The 16,342-nt window shown below is 38.2% G+C and overlaps 1 protein-coding gene across 15 annotated transcripts in view; it reads left to right on the forward strand.

The window, feature by feature from the left end:
* Positions 1-16,342, forward strand: part of ptprfa (protein tyrosine phosphatase receptor type Fa) — a 164,848-nt gene that overhangs the window by 73,762 nt on the left and 74,744 nt on the right. The gene's annotated exons all lie outside the window — the stretch shown is intronic.

The following is a 16,342-nucleotide window of genomic DNA, read 5'->3' on the forward strand; positions in this document are numbered from 1 at the left end:
TAGTGGGGACACTGTAGTTAAGGTTTTCAGGAGTTCATCTGTAAGATAGTGGCAATTTTAGATTGTGTGCACAGGGTGAAATACCAGTAAATGTGTGTATTGATTTTGTATTTTTTATTCTATAACATTAGTCATTGGTCTTTTTGGAAGAGGAATAGACTGTAAGCCTGTGTATTGAGAAGTAAGCAGTGAAACTAATTTACATATATTAGAACAGATAGGGGTTAAAAAAGTGAAGATGGGATTATGTGTTTTCTGATTAATGAGGCTTGAGCATCATTCTTGCAGGTAGAGGATTGAGTGTCAAAGCCAGCTTTTCAATGCAGTCTGGGTGTTAAGTTCCCATTATGCAGTCCATAATGTGGGCACGTATACAAAGTAGAATATAAAAAACATTGACAAATCTCAGAAAAACAACCTGTAATTGTGGCACTTACGTAACTAGTCATTTACCTTTATGACTATGGTTAGTTAGTCATGATGAATACCATGTGACTTGGGGGGAGTAATTCAGGTTTATAGCACAAGATATCATAGGGGGAGAGAGAAACAAAGCAGAAAGACTGAATAGGTCAGGCTGCTCTTTTGAAAGAGGTTTGCATGCCAAATAAATAAAGCTGACTGATGGGAAAGATGGTCGTAAATGAGTTAGTTTTTAAATTCCCATGTTGCTGCACTACCTTTCTCCAGATGTTGGTAAGCTGTTCATGAGTGCATACAATGTAATGTAATTTGCTGATATGATCAGATATATCACATGAATGAGGGGCGATCAGCTTTGAACTTTTTGCCCATGAACTTCTATGCAAACAGTCATTTATTCCATCAATACAGTATTTACAGTTGGGACTGGTTTGATCCTTTAACGCTATTTATTACCTTCTCACTCAGGGTTTCAGCAGTGATGTTACTGTAGCCCATGAAGACTAATACAGCATGCACTCCAGCCTCATTCCTGTAAGGCCTTTCTATGCACATCAGTTTTTCGATACAGCCGCTTTAACTGGTTTTAAACCTGCCTTATAGAGTCCTTAATCTTTGCTCCTGTGCTTTTGAACTTCACTAGACAATTATACCACCTGCAGTAACTTACAGTGTACACTTAACAGTGTCAGTTATATGCTTTACATAGCTATCCTCATTCTGAAGTCGGGAGAAATTCTATCCAAACCTCTGGTTCCCCAATGACAGTTACTCTACGGGTCTGGGGTGTACCTCGAGTCTGTCTCTGGAATATTGTCTATGTATCTACATACTGTTCTGCACAGATAAAGGCTCTTATTGGGAGCTTCCATTTTTGCATTCTCCTCTGAGGTGAATGATCCTCCCATGACAACTCTTATTCATTACATTTAAGTAATGGAGGTGGCGAGCATGCATTACAATTACAATACTGCACATTCAAATATTAATGGAATTCAATTTTACAACAACGCAGGTTGTCTTGGAATTCAGTAACATTGGGTCAGTATGATCCTTTTTTGTGTTTTGTTTTTTGGTCTGTTTCTCAATTCTTTATTGGGAAGATCAGTTGCCCATTCTCCACTCATCTACATTAATAAACAGCATGTTTAAGAACAAATACTCATCTCAACCAATACCATGATCATTTTTAAATATTAAATCTAGCTAGTGATTGGACCTGCTGGGGAGCCAGAGATCATGACAGTAAATTACATGAGTTATTTCAGAAGCATTGGATGCATGCAATTTTCTGTTGCTGTACTATTAAGCAATCACAATGCTGTCAGTGAGACAGGAGCCATTTTATACACTTTATCTCCATAATCAATTCCAGGAAGCATTGCTAAGAAACATGCTTTGGATCTAAACAGTGTCTTGATATTCCTTTTTGCGTTTAGTATTCGTCATATTTTGGACATCAATTGTTAGGACCTGGTCAGTTGGTTTTTCCTGGTAAAAGGTGTTGTTTCTAGGGTTTTATAGCCCGATAGAAAGAACTAGAAAGCATCAAAGAGACAGTCGTACAGTATGTGGAACCATTTAAATAGATAAAAGAGAAGTGCTATAGCTGGAGGCTAATCTGCGCAGTTGAAAGGAGTGTCAAGTGTATCATGCCAGTTTGTGACCTGCAGGGAAACTACAGTAGCACTTAGTCCTTGGACCCATTTACATGTGGCTGAGGACGAATCTGGGATTCACCATTTCAAATTCAAATATATTATGTGGGGTGGAGAATGAGGTTGCAGTGTTACCTGATTCTTGGAGCAGATTGTTTGGAGGCAGTGTGTCCTTGTGAGGACTGGAACCTTTTGAGACCATTATACCAGAGGTCCCTATTGTTTTTTTATATATATATTTTTTACATTAGTTTCCATTGTTCTGTTAAAATTATTTACTAGCACATCTTATAATAGAAGTTCCAGGCTGTGAATGCTGCCGCTTTGTAGCCAAAGCTTTTCCAGGACAAGTTTGCCCAATTAAGGCATTCTCTGTTTGTTTGCCTTCTTTGTTTTGATCATTCCTATCATTATATCTTCCATTTTATATTTGTTAAAGTACTCCCATAGTTTTATTTTTTTCATTGATTTTGATTTCTGATTGTTTTGTCCTCTCTAGCTTCATTTATTTTGTGCTGATAGTGGCCCCCGTACCCCTCTGTCCTCTGAGAAGACGCAGCACTGCTAACTGACTGAGCTATTCTCAGATGAATAATAGATGCACCATTCTTTAAACGGCTGGGTAACACATAAACTGCAGCAGAGCAGCTAGGTTCCTTCATGTTCTTTTATTTTTAATCAAAAAATCTGATTTGCAAAAGGCCAGTGTGCTTGTGGAATAAATAGAAATGCATTCTCCCACAAACGCCTATTTTCTTTCTGTGACTGCAGATAAATATTATTTATGATTCATATTTGGTATTTTCTGTGCTTTTCAATTGCTTCCCTGAACCTCAGATCTCCCATACACTTAGATCCTCAGAATCTTAGACATATACACTTGCACATATATGAGTGTCCAATGTGAGAATGTAAAGCAATAATTCATAGACATTTCCCAGGAAACCTTCACCAGTGTTTAGTGGTACTTAATGTCAAAAAACAAATTAACTTCGAAAGCTAAACACATATATTGTGGAAAGAAATACCTTTTTTTATGATAATGGCATGCACAGTATATTTTCTAGTACTGTAATCTGCTGGAATTGAATCTGTAGATCTATAAGTGCTAACTCCATGAATGTTCCAGGGCTAATAGGTATGATGAGACAGCAGTTACACATGTAAATTAGTCTGTGTCCTAAAACATATTGCACTGGCTTATTCTGTTTCAGTTCATACTAGTTTTTGCTTGTGAGGATGAAGGCTGTTTTTGAGAGTAGCAGGGTTGGGACGAAGTTTAATAAGTTTCTGTGTTTCAGTTTTGGGTCCCATTCAGTCAGTAGGGTTTTCATACAGGTGCATCGTCACTGTGAGGAAAGGGTTCTAACTGATATTCTCCTGTTTTGAGTAACTTGGAACACACCTTGACAGATCACCCTCGGGAATTATTTGCGCACACTTTGTGGAGTGGAAATCTGCCAGGTTTCTCTGCGCTGATTTATATCTTGTACCATCTGCTGGCTGAGTCCCAGTTCCAGTACTTGCTCAGTTTGAAACAGTGTGTATTATAAATATTTGACAGCTACAAACAGTGTCTGCGGGGATCAGCATCTCAAAAGGACTTGGGCAATATGGCTGGTTTCTAAACACTCATTTAATACTGAACTGGCACCAGTTTAGAGGAAAAAAATAAACAAAAAGCATTTGCTCAATTTCATGTCTAATTGATGTCTAGTTAGATTTAGTCAAAGCTACATTAGGATTAGCAGGGTGAGGTGTTACTTGCCTGGAGGACCATTAGCCCTACCTTTTTACAGATGCTAACTCTGTAACATATACCAAAGTAGAATGTATTGTGCCATAGGGGAACAATTAGCATTTGCAGTTGCTGGATTGGGTGCTCTAAAGCAGGTTCCTGGCAAATTCCAGTATTTGGATGCAAAATGCTGCATCATTTGTTGGAGAGGGGAGTGCATTTTTTTATCTAGTAATTCATACCTCAGTCTCCAACACGCTCAATATTTTGGCCGGTTTAGAAATCAGTCCCATTAACCCATAGCGGTCCATTTATTTAGCGCTTGTCACGCGTGTCAGTTCCAATTTATTTTCACACAAGCTGTTTAAAATATTTTTTTTCAGAGTTTAAAAGGCACTGAATCTCAAAAATACACTCTTTACTGCATCTCCAGCCAAGCCCCATCCGTTGTTTGCTGTATTTCACATACCTCTTTATAAACGTGCATACTGATAAATCCTCTCCTGATCACTCGTTTTATTACCAAACTCCTCAATAATGCAATCCAAGTCATTATTTTACATTTCAAAAAGCTCTTCAAATGATATTCTTTGAGCTCTGGATGCATAAGCAGCTATCTCCTTTGTTTGTGTCTGTGTTATCTCTGTGGTGCATGGGGCTATCAGATATGCCCCTTATTTATTTATTTTTTCTCGGCTTTGTTCGGCTCCTATCGGTCTCACTCAGCCATTTTGAAAGGTTTTCTCTGCTTTTTCCGGAGAAAAAACGACTAGAGACCTGTGCTTTACGTCTTTTTGATGATGTCAGGGTCCGACATTGAACCGCAAAGAGTTAACCAGACAGCAGATGCGGTTGCAGCAGCACTGTGTACAGGAGCTTTTCCTATCAGCTTGGCTAATTACTTTGTTGTTAGGTAGTTGTACTTGGATGCTAACTATTAAAGTGATCCTTGGGTTAGGATACAGAGGGAAAAGGAGATGGGCTGTGATTGCTGTCACCTTCATCATGGCACTGTTTGGTACGACTAGCAAAATATTCTATTTGAGGGAATGGAGAGGCAGAGATGGGGGGGGGGGGTGATTGTGAAACATTGCTAGCAATAAACGACTACAGCATTTTTAAATGTGAATGATTAGAATCACTTAGTGGTTCCTGTCCTCTATTTTAAGGAGATAGATGCCAGTAAATTGAGTAAAACACTCAACTTGAGTTGTAGCTGCAGTGAGTTGGCTACTGTTGCTACTACTATTCCTACTGCTGGATTCTTACAATAAAAGTTGGCAATTCACTTTGACACAACAGACAGTGTCTAATTTGTCACGGAATTGGCCTATTCTTGGAAAAAAATTGAGTCCACTGTGGGCGGCTAGGTAGAGGTAGAAAGAAAAAAAAGAATCATGGATTATTGAGATCTTCCTGGGAAAGCACAAGTACGGAGGGCAAGCCAAGACATGCAGAGCAACCAGAGTGTTGAAATTTTAAACAGGTTTCCATGTTAAAATTCTGAGATGGTCATAACATCAACATTACAATGAAGCGTGACTGGTTCTGCCTGAGCACACAGCAACCAACTGACTTCTTATTCATATGCAGAGGGGGGCCTGCCTGTTTCCACGGAAACTGCATGGAACCTTTTTTTACCTGTGAATAATTCAAGACATTAGTTGTAATGAGGCAACTTCGGACAAATTTGTGTAAGTATTCCGTATCAGATTATATTTATAAAAATGTTTTCACAGCAGGTAAATAAAGCTTGTCAGGGGAACAGGAGAATTGGCTTTCATCAATTTAAGAGGATGACCCAGTATTTTAACCACTCAATATTGTGTGACACTGAAGATAACAAAAGATCAGTATTGTCATTCACTATCCAGTTTTAACTACCGGTTATGGAGTCTGATGCTTGCTGCCCAATAAAGAGAATACATAATGTAATGGTCCACAAAGGGAAATGGGGACCTGTGGAAACATACAAAGCCTCCTGCATGACTAGAGCTGTGTTTCATAAGACTGCCTATTGTAGCCCTGAGTGGGTGCTATCTACTGGTACTAGAGAACATTAAAGTCTATTCTCTGATTCAAACTAAGCCTATTTTTCTTTAATTAAGCACAAGCTGTGCCAATGCAAGAAATGCTTTGGAGGCCTCTCCTCACTCTTAGTTCAGTCTCTGTATCCATTCTAGCCCCCCTCTTTCAAAAATGCTTTGGAGTTAGATATGGATATTTGCTGCTTACAAAACAAAAATAACCAGACTAATAATATAATGCAGTTTGATTGATCGTTCCTCAAATGTTAGAATTGTGTGAACGTTTGTCACACAGACCCATGGCAGACTGTGTTGTACTATTTGACAGAATTAAAAATAGAAGACATTACTTTAGCACAGTGTGTTTCTGTATAAATCAAACACATCCCTTAATCATTTACATTACCTACCTGTGCATGTGCCAGCTAATACTTTTCATGCATCTTCTGTTTTTGCCAAAGGATGAAAAAATAAATAAAATTATTAATAAAACAATAAATAAACCAATTTTTCTACTTTAATCAAACTGCGCCTATCACAACAAAAGTAAACTAGTTCTGTAATTTATTTTGTTGACAAATCCCACTCGCCTCCTGTATGTAAATGTTAGTTCTGTCATACATCCAATCTTCTGAATGTTTGTGTAATAAACTACATTGAAGTACAACTGAAATCTATCAAATATGTTATTGAGTGTCACTCATTTTGAGTGGAAGAAATACAACTGACCCAGTAAAGGAAATGTATTTATTTTTATTCCACGATAGGGTGTTACTGCAAAGCTAAAAGCATTTGAAAATGTAGCGAGCAATTTCATTATGATGAATCCTAAACTGCGGAAAAATCCTAAAGGCATAACTGAATGGAAGCATGGTAAAAGTTATTGTAAATACCTTGAAGCATTATCCAACATGTCTTGTAATAACACATGCCACATGAATATGGTCCGTAACGTGTCTGCTATAGGCAGGTGTCGGTTTTTTGTGTGTGTGTGTGTGTGTGTGTGTGTGTGTGTGTGTGTGTGTGTATATATATATATATATATATATATATATATATATATATATATATATATATATATATATATATATATATATATAATAGGTTGTTAATTGCTGCTAGTCTAAGTGTGAACAGCTGTTGAATGCGCCTTTTGTCATTTACTTCAGCAGCCTGGTGGAGGTAAGGAGAAAGATGAATGGCTTACCGGTTCTTCTTAGAGGTTTGGGGAAGTATAAAAATAATCTTGTTAGATTCTGCATGTGTTTAGATTGTTCTTGTTCTGTTTTTTTGCTTTACAGCAGCAATAAACCATAACGATGACAGAGCAGTGCTTGCATGTGTGAATGCTGCTGGGTTCATAATTTAACTGCTCTTGACATTATAGGGATGTCACAGCATTAAATGTAGGTGTTGCGGTAACATGGATAAATTCTCCAGTGTTTACATGCTTAGTTTCATCTGTAATAACTCTTGTGTGTACTGTACCGTAGCTGTATTGTACCCTGTATAGTTTTGTTTTCTGCAGTAACTATCACTATGACTACCAAATAAGGTACTTCAGGAAGGCCTGCTGCATATTGCTTTGACAGGTTTCATTAAATAGGTAAACCGCACTGCAGAATATGACTAGGGGATTGCGCAGTAGAGCGATAATAACAATAAAACATTTCGAAGGAGCATGACCGTATGGTAGAAGATGGTTGTACATTTGTGTACATTTCTAAATGGGTAGCTAATTTTGATAGAAAGTGTCAAGTGTCACGTTCAGCAGTTTGACTCGAGGTGCAGATTGGCAAGCCTTGATATGTACAGATGGGTTGTGCTGCTGTATTCTGCCGGAGTTTAATTCACAGGTTCATTGAACTGGATAATAAGAGCTGTTAACTTTGACCCAGACTGCACAACTGGAAGAGTTGCTGTGAGATTTCCAATGAACTAGAATGTGATGAGCAGGTATATTTGATCCATAAATGGTGTCTCTCTCCATAAAATAAATAAATATAAATTATGAGATTTTCATAACGTTTAAGTTGCAGCTTTCTGTAAGCCCTGCAGAGAGTGTCCCTGTGTTGTCAAGGAGACCTGTGGAGTTTAAATGTTTGCTTTGGACTTAATGCAGAATGATAAAGGTTTGTCTTCCTCATTCTTGACCTTTTGGCTTATGTTAAATGTGTCCAATAAGTGTCCAGGGTCAGTGGATGAGAACATTAGTGTGCTGCACACCTACTGTAAAACTGCCCTTCTCCAATTGTGAACATGCAGCCTGACCTGCAGTACAGTGACCCAGCTACAGAACTGAACCATAATGGTACAAAGAGAAAGTATGAAAATCGCTATCTTCAGTTGATGAGTAATTTTAAAAGTATTTATGGACGGCTCTGAAATTGGGGGATTTATGACTTTACAAGCTTGTTATGTTTGTTGGTGGCTGATAGAAACACATGCATGTAATGATGATGATAAAATGTAAAAAATGGTGTTATATGGTTGCAGTGTTTTTTCATTTAGATCTGCTATCTCATGCTTGTATTTCTACTGCATGTCAGGATCTTCAATTACACTAAAATATGCCGAGTATGAGGTATGACAGCATGTTTGTTTTGTTGTTTTTTGCTGGTTGCAATGCTGTTGCTGGTTGACTGATATCCTGACAGAATGCCTGTCTATTTATTGGCTGAAAGTTAATCCTGCCTCACATTGTCTCCAGATATTTGGGTTTGAAGTGATCATCTTTACTCCAACAGTAAACTTTCTGCATTGGCTAACAATTAATGCATCATAAATGTTTTATGGCAGTTATAAGAAATATATTTTCTTTTATGACAGGGGAATCGTGTTGGAATTTATTTCAACAGCAATTTTTTGTAGCTTTGCACAAAATCAGGCTTTTAGAAAGATTACATCTATGCAGGCATTAATATGGGTTAATTGAAGTGTTTTACTTGACAGCTTAGGTAAGCGGGTTTAAAAACATAGTATCTGACATTAACACCAAGCTTAAGAATACTTCAATTGCTACACCTGCCACATCACCCTGTAGTCTAATCTTGCAGTAGTTTAATCTTGCAAAATATGTTCATCTGGGGGCAATGACGGATTAATTCCGCTTGTAAAGAGTTGTCTTACACATGGTATTTGGACAGTTTTGCATACAGTAAAACTTGATGAGACCTTTTATACGTGTCTCCAGTAAACTCAAGACCCAGCCAGTAGGCTGGAACTGCCTAGATAAGGGTTTTCTTCTCAATAATCTTAAAAAGCATACAGTAATTGTGCTATCTATTTGGATGTGTTTTTTGCAAATGAGAAAGGCACAATACATTATGTTGGCATTCTGCAATGGCAGAGAAAACACATCATTACAGTACTTATATGATTGCAAAGAATATCACCTTGTCGACCCATCTGCAGTAAAGTCTGCATCTCATGATTGTACAGTACATTATGTATCTCATTAGGAAATTGGATTATTTAGCTACTCGCTCCCAAGATGTGGAAAACTGGCCCTGTCAATATTAAAATATATAATCTGCTGGTTTCCAGACTCTCAAGAGCTCCTTTACAATGTGCACATTTGTAATGATGCTGGCTGCATTTTTTGGTTACTGACTGTATTGATGTAACTTTGTCTCAGGGCCACTTTTAAAATAAGGTACATTTATCTTGTTCTGGAAGTTTTTGTGTTTTGCCAGCAATCGTTTGAATGTAGTCAAAATATGTAAACATGGTTTCAATCACAACGCTGTCCTGGTTGACTTTTCTGTGTGGGTTACAGAACAAGGTGACCACCCTCCTCTTTCATGGGTTTGCTCTGTATGGCTTATTTGAATCCTGTTTACAAGCAGTAACCAATCACATGTATATTGTGGTGTATCATGGCATAAATAATCGTGGCGTGCTTGTGACACTGCAGTAAATCATACTGATGGTGGTGGAAGGCAGAGATGGGAGAGGAGAAGCGAGCAGTCGATTTTGATGTAGCTTTTTATTGATAAAGTGCCTGTATGCTGGAGCGTTGTTGAATATTCTGTTCTGGCAAGCGAGTATATTAATGCAAAGGTCATGGCATGCATTACCTCAGACCTGGAAACAGATTCTTACAAACAGCTGAATATAAAGCATTGAACTGCTTTTGAAAAGATTAAGCTCTACAACAGAGCTTTAACCATACAGTGAATCCCAATGACCTTTGTGCCTTGTAAAAAAAAAAAATAATAATAATAATAATAATAATAATAATAATTTCAGTATTGCTGCTATATACCACCTACCCAAAGAATGTTTCTCTCTACTAACGTCCTGTGTTTCTTTGGGTTTAGTATTGTTAAAAAAGCAGCAGGTAGGTTTTTTCTGGGCTTTATAACCAAAAGGAGTATTATCTTTTTCTATGAAGCAGTTGTCACCGTCAACTGCAGAAAAACACCTGAAAGCCATATTTAACTCTTTATCTTCCTATGCCGAGGCTCTTTGTCAGTGTGCATCCTGTTTCACTGTGTGTCCTGTTTTATACTTTATATCATGTGTATCACTGCTACAGTACTTTATGCTGGGAATCTGGTTTCGCAATGCGCATTCATGGATTGCATGTCTTCAGGGTTCAATATTCACCTCTGTGGCAAGTAAAGTGTTAATCCTATAGTGTGCTGTACCCAAGGGCGGGGCAGTGTCAGGGAAAAATCGGTGTTTATGCAGTATCGGAGCTCGCGTGAGACAGGGACAACCACTTGAAGTCAAGTATGTGTGGTAGATTGCGTACCACTTTACAAAAAGACCTTGTTACAACTTGCTAAGGAGAACAGACATTTTATGAAAGATTTTCCAAAGCCATTGTGGTCAGTGTGCCATGCATAGACTATATACTGCTTTAAAAGTAAACCTGCACTAGGAGGATTTTACATGTGCACTTCTTGGTAGCTGTTGATTTGTTGGATTTTTGTACAGCGTGTGTCATTTTTTATCATCTTGTTTTCCCGTCTCTGTTTGTTTGGATGGAATGGCCTGTGTTGAGATACATGCCTCTTTGGGATGGCAAGCTTGAAATGACAGTGGACACAAACTGCATGTACATCCTGACTTACAGAAACAAGCATGGTTATTTTCAAGAGGCAATGGAGTAGATCTCTTCAGCAGATGGTGTGCCCCAAGTTTGAGTCTGGGTGGTACATTGATTTCAATTATTATCATCCACCCGTTGAGATTGATTACATGCCAGTGGCACAGTGTTGTGATGCTATCTGGGGTATAAGGTAGAGCGATTGGACCAGTCCATTTACCCTTTGAGTTACTAAAAGCCAGAGTTAAGGATAGTTCAAATATTGCAAAATTCTCTGCAAAAACAAAAATGGAAAGAATTTAGATTTTTGGACAAAAAATGCAGCATTCACCACCCTGTCCTGCTAAATGTTGATATAATCTGAAGACTGTCTCGGGTGCGTGCTGCCGCATGGTTATTGCTCCATAGAAGAAGAGAAAGAAAGAAAGAAGAATGTGGATTCATCCTATAAATGAGCAATGGGAAACCCTATGGGAGCACCACAGTCTTGTGCAAGAGCTGAAATTGGACGAGAGTAGGTTTTTAACCTACTTCAAAATGGGCATGAAGAAGAGGGTTGCGTTTTTGATGTTTTAAGTCTGAATACAAAAATCGTAGCGAAACGTCGGGCGTAAAAAGGCAGTGAATAAACGCTGTAGTATGATTAGCCCTTTAGTGATGCAGTAGAGGTGTGTGTAGAACAATTGGCCAGTGTCGACTTGTATTTAAGGTGCTTTAAATCCAGCCCCTCGTCTAAGGATTGATCGAGTACTTCAGTCTCCAGCACTGTCAGTCCTTTAGCTTTCATAGGCAGCATGTTTATGGCAGTATTGTTAAAGGAATCCAGAAAAAGAACACTGTACCATTAAAATCCTAGCTCAGTCATTTAATTTCTCATCTTCGTCAAATAAATAAGAGTTATTAGAAATACAATGCATTTCAAATGTACTGTAATACATTTTATTTATTTATTTATTTATGTATTTATTTTGGTTAGAAGATTTGTCAGGGAAAACATTTTCTTTTTCTTTTTAAAAAGCTCAGTGCTTCAGACCTTGTCAGGTCCCTTACTCCATGTGCTGTCATCAGTCGACTGATTGGTTTGAAGAAACAGGTTCCTGTCAGTCCCTTCCATGATTAGGCACACAGTGGTGCTGCCACGCTCTGCTCTCCCTAGTAATTAGATGAGGCAGGCTGCTGGCACGGACTCCACTTCTTTCCTCCTCCTTTCGATCAACCTCTCACACCCAGTGTCCACCATGCTCAGCAGGGTCCAGTGCTGCTGCAGGCTACCTCCTGCCTTCTCAAGAACTCTCCGGAGGCACGTTTTTCTCTTTCGATAGCGCTAGAGACTTCCCTGCTTACAACTGTTTAGACTACCCTGTTGTGAAGGAAAGCTCCTTTAAAACCTCGTTTCACTAGGTGCTACTACAGCAGTTCTATTGGGTGGGTATACTGTATTCCCAACAAAATGAAACCAGGCTTTAACCTCTTAGCATTTCAGTGCTCTTTTAACAGGAGTAATCGCCTGCAAGCCTCTGTTTTTATTTTTTTTGTTACACTTTATCCTAAAAAAAAGTCCCAAGTCTAGGTGGACAAAAGTTACAGGTTGTGTAAACTAGGTCGGAGGCGTCCATGCTTCATAGAATCAATCACTCCCTGTTAAGCTTTTCTTCATCCTTTTACAAACATTACTGCACATCAGGGCTGCTCCCTGCTGCATTACCTGTACTGTATTAAAGGAGTTATTCAGTTAAACTGTCAGCAGCACCTCAGTGGGGATGATAAACGGTGAGGCTCAGGGTGCACTAATGTGCTTTAAAGAGGAATCCAGGCCTGAGAATAAAAGAAAAAAACAAATGATACCATTTCAGTTTAGTACAGATCAGGTTGCCAGTTGGTCATTCATACACTTTGTTCTTGCATTTAAACTAAAAACTGTGATGCATTTCAATTTTACAGTTGTATGTCGTGTTCAATTATGCAGTGTTTTTTTTTTTTATCTGAATTTGAATTTTTTTATAGTGTTCTTTCAGGCCCAGCAGTGAGAGCAGCGTGGATATCATGTTTTAAACTGCATGGTTTATCTGCAGTTTACTGTATTGAACCTTAAAGTCCTACACCAAGAGAGACATGAATCTGTCCTGTTTGTGATCTGAAGGTCGTATGTAATTGAGAAGTCTATGAATTCCTGTTGTGGTTTTTGGGTGCATTATAGAAACTTCCACACAATCCTCTGATTGTGTTACCTTTTATCCTCTCCTGTTTTCATTGCCGTAAACAAGTTTTTTTCTGATAAGGTCATGAATATGCTACCACACACGTGGTTTACAACAGATCGGAGAACAATACTCTTACTGTTTTATATAACAAATGGCTGCTGGCGTTTCCATGTCAGCTATGTGCACAATGAGAGGGCAACACCTGTTTACATGGTGTGTTTAGATAAGCAGACATGAGAGAGATTCTTACTATAACCAGAGGTATTTGGACGAAAAACAAAATGTATTTAGTAATGTAGCCCTATTGTTATGTTTCCAAAGAGATTACAGGTGAGTGTACAGAAAAACCCATAACTCATGAAAAACGGTAAGAGTGAATTCTCCCACTGTAAACCATCACTTTTCTTATTTCCAAACAGGCTATTTTGCAACTTAGTGTTACTGTAACTAATAATAACGATGCCATAAATGTGGGCTATATTGTGCGCAGGTTGATTTATAAAATTATTTTGCGAACGTTTTGGAAGCAACTTTGCAAAACCATCCATCAAGAGGTGTAGAGTGTCCCTGTTAAGATGCTGCTGTTTTTAAGGTCATGTCAGATGCTGGGACATTAATGCCCTTGGTATAATCTTTTTTGTGATTCAACCTGCCAACTGACTTTGTATTCACCCTGTGAAAATGCTTGTGCTGTATCCCCTATTGGATAAACAAGCCAAGAGAACAGATGCCTAATACACAGCCTATCCAACACCTCCACACACAGACACACACGTAAACAAAACACAAGGGACGAATCTTCAAAGGTTCAAACAGCTGCTATTAAAGGGTTATTAGGAGCTCATGAGTTTGCTGTGTTGTATGTGCGTGTGAAATTAGCAATGATGATAATTCTACAAACCAACTATCCTTGATATAAATAAGTTAACGTCGGAAGTTGGTGCTGGAAGTGAGCATTGACAAAGAAAGAATTACAGGAAAGTAGCCTGCTGCTTTAAAGTTTGTTTGCTGTGGAACCTTAAGTCCTGTCACTGCTAGTAGAAAGATTCTTATGAATTAGGCTACAGATAATGGATAACTTGGTGGAGTCTACCAGTACAGTATTTGGACCGTTAGAACAGTGGTTTGATAAACTGGCATTTGCAGTGCTATGGTTGAGATGGCTATTGAGATGGGTCTTCACTGTTGGAATCCTTGCTGCAGTTACAATGGATGGAATTCAAAGTCTCTTTAGGAATGAGCATGAATGCTCAAAATGGATAGCCTGTAAAATGTAACACTTTTGCAATTAAAATTAAGAAAAAACAAGTCTTTAGTACTTTATACTTCAAGTAAAGAATATACCGCAGAAAGACTGTGCTACTGTGCGTTCTGTCTTCTTGAATGGACTTTTAGTTGAACAGGGGTGGATAGTGTGAGTGAATTTCATTTGGCATTACTCCATGCTTTAAATGCCTAATAAATCCAAGTTCTGTTTTTTATTTAAAGTTGTATATGCCTATATTAATATATCTGTAATAGGCTATAATTTTCTGTTATGGAAATATGACCATACCTCAGGGAGGAATAGTAAAGCCGGTCTAATTTGAGTGCAGAGGAGAATCTCATTTGGAATATTACCTTCCCACTGATGCTCTGATTAAAATGGGGTGAAACATCACTTATTCATTTAAATATCATTGAAAGCACAACAGTTTTTTTTGTTTTTTTTTTTTCCTTCCAACAATTCTGCAGAACCTCATCATCAGGCAGCAATGCCTTCGCTTGTCACACGAGAAACAGATGCGTTTAATTAAAGCACAGCATCCTAAGGACGCAGTCTCAAGGTATTATAGAGCTAATGGAGATCATTCACACAAGCATTGAACACAGTCCCTTATGGCTGTATTCAAAGCAACTCTGGATATACATATGCACCCTGTTGTAAATTCCAGTAATGGCTTGCATAGCCATCAGTTTTCTGGTTTTCAACAGGCCATGCCAATAAAAATGTTTTGAGTCTGCAAGGTCTATAAAACATTGAAATACCATCTCTGTGCTTGCATTTCCTACATAGACACAGTAGTTAATGGACCAGCCTTGTATACTGTATCCTCCCCAGTGGTCTTGCGGGGGTGGAACTAGGTAGAACAGGATCTGTAAAATGGTAAGATATTAAATTTATTCATGAAAGGGTATCCGTTTAAAACAATTACAGTGCTAAAACAGACCATCTTTAGACACTTTCTTATTTGTTTTATTTTATGTAACTTTAAGAAAACACGGTGCCTGTGGGTGTAAAAATAACCCAGTACAACAATCAATTAGTTAGACCCACCATACATTGTATTGTATTTTGGAAGCTTTTTGTTCTGTGCAAGACATTTTTTAACTCAGTAAAACTGGTTACCATGTTAGTTAAGCCAGGGATTAGTGTAATATTTCTATCCAGTGAGGAATTCTGTGGTAAGCTGTGAGTAGTAAATTGATAACAGGCAGGGCTGGTATACCTGTCATCGAAAGGCTTGGTGGAATATTTTCTCTCAATAAAGTACTGTATTGATAAAGGCAATGTTGATTTGGCAACGAGGGACATAAACTAGAGAGACATAATTATTATTTTGTGATTGAATTCATTGCTATTGTTGTGGTGTTGGCGTATTTCCCTCTAAAGCCCAAGAAGACATATCTCACATAGGAGGTGTTACACATGAACAGAGAAATGCCATCAGTTGTGTTTTTTTTTTTCTCTTGGCAACATCTAACCTACTGGAGGTCTCACCCTTGTTGTAATATGAATATATTGACTCAGTGGCTCTATGACATCCAATAATAAAGATGAGGCGGGGGTTATTTATTTTTCACCTTGCCAGAGTCAGGAACAGACACGACTGGCATCCTCAGATAACTTTCTTTCTAGTAGTATTCAACCACAGAGCCTGCTGGTGCTGAAGTACTGTGTGTCAATGAGAAGATGTCAGACTTGAATAAAAGAATGGATAATTAGAAACAGTAGATAGGGGGCTGTTTTTAAAGACGTATCACCTTGTTGTCATTCATGTAAAGTTGTGGCAGGGAAATAGAGGTGCCTTTGTTATCTGTTTCCTACCTTAAAGTATTTCTGGTTGATGTAAAAACAAGCCTGGGTAGTCTGTTTTCACCCAGTTCAGATAAAGTGCTTCTGTTTTTTTTTATATAAAGATTGCTTCCCAATTACAATGGGAACTGTACACAAAACCTTCCAGGAACTACAGTACAGT

Source organism: Polyodon spathula, chromosome 14 (assembly GCF_017654505.1).
Source record: "Polyodon spathula isolate WHYD16114869_AA chromosome 14, ASM1765450v1, whole genome shotgun sequence".
In the NCBI taxonomy this organism is placed as follows: Eukaryota; Metazoa; Chordata; class Actinopteri; order Acipenseriformes; family Polyodontidae; genus Polyodon; species Polyodon spathula.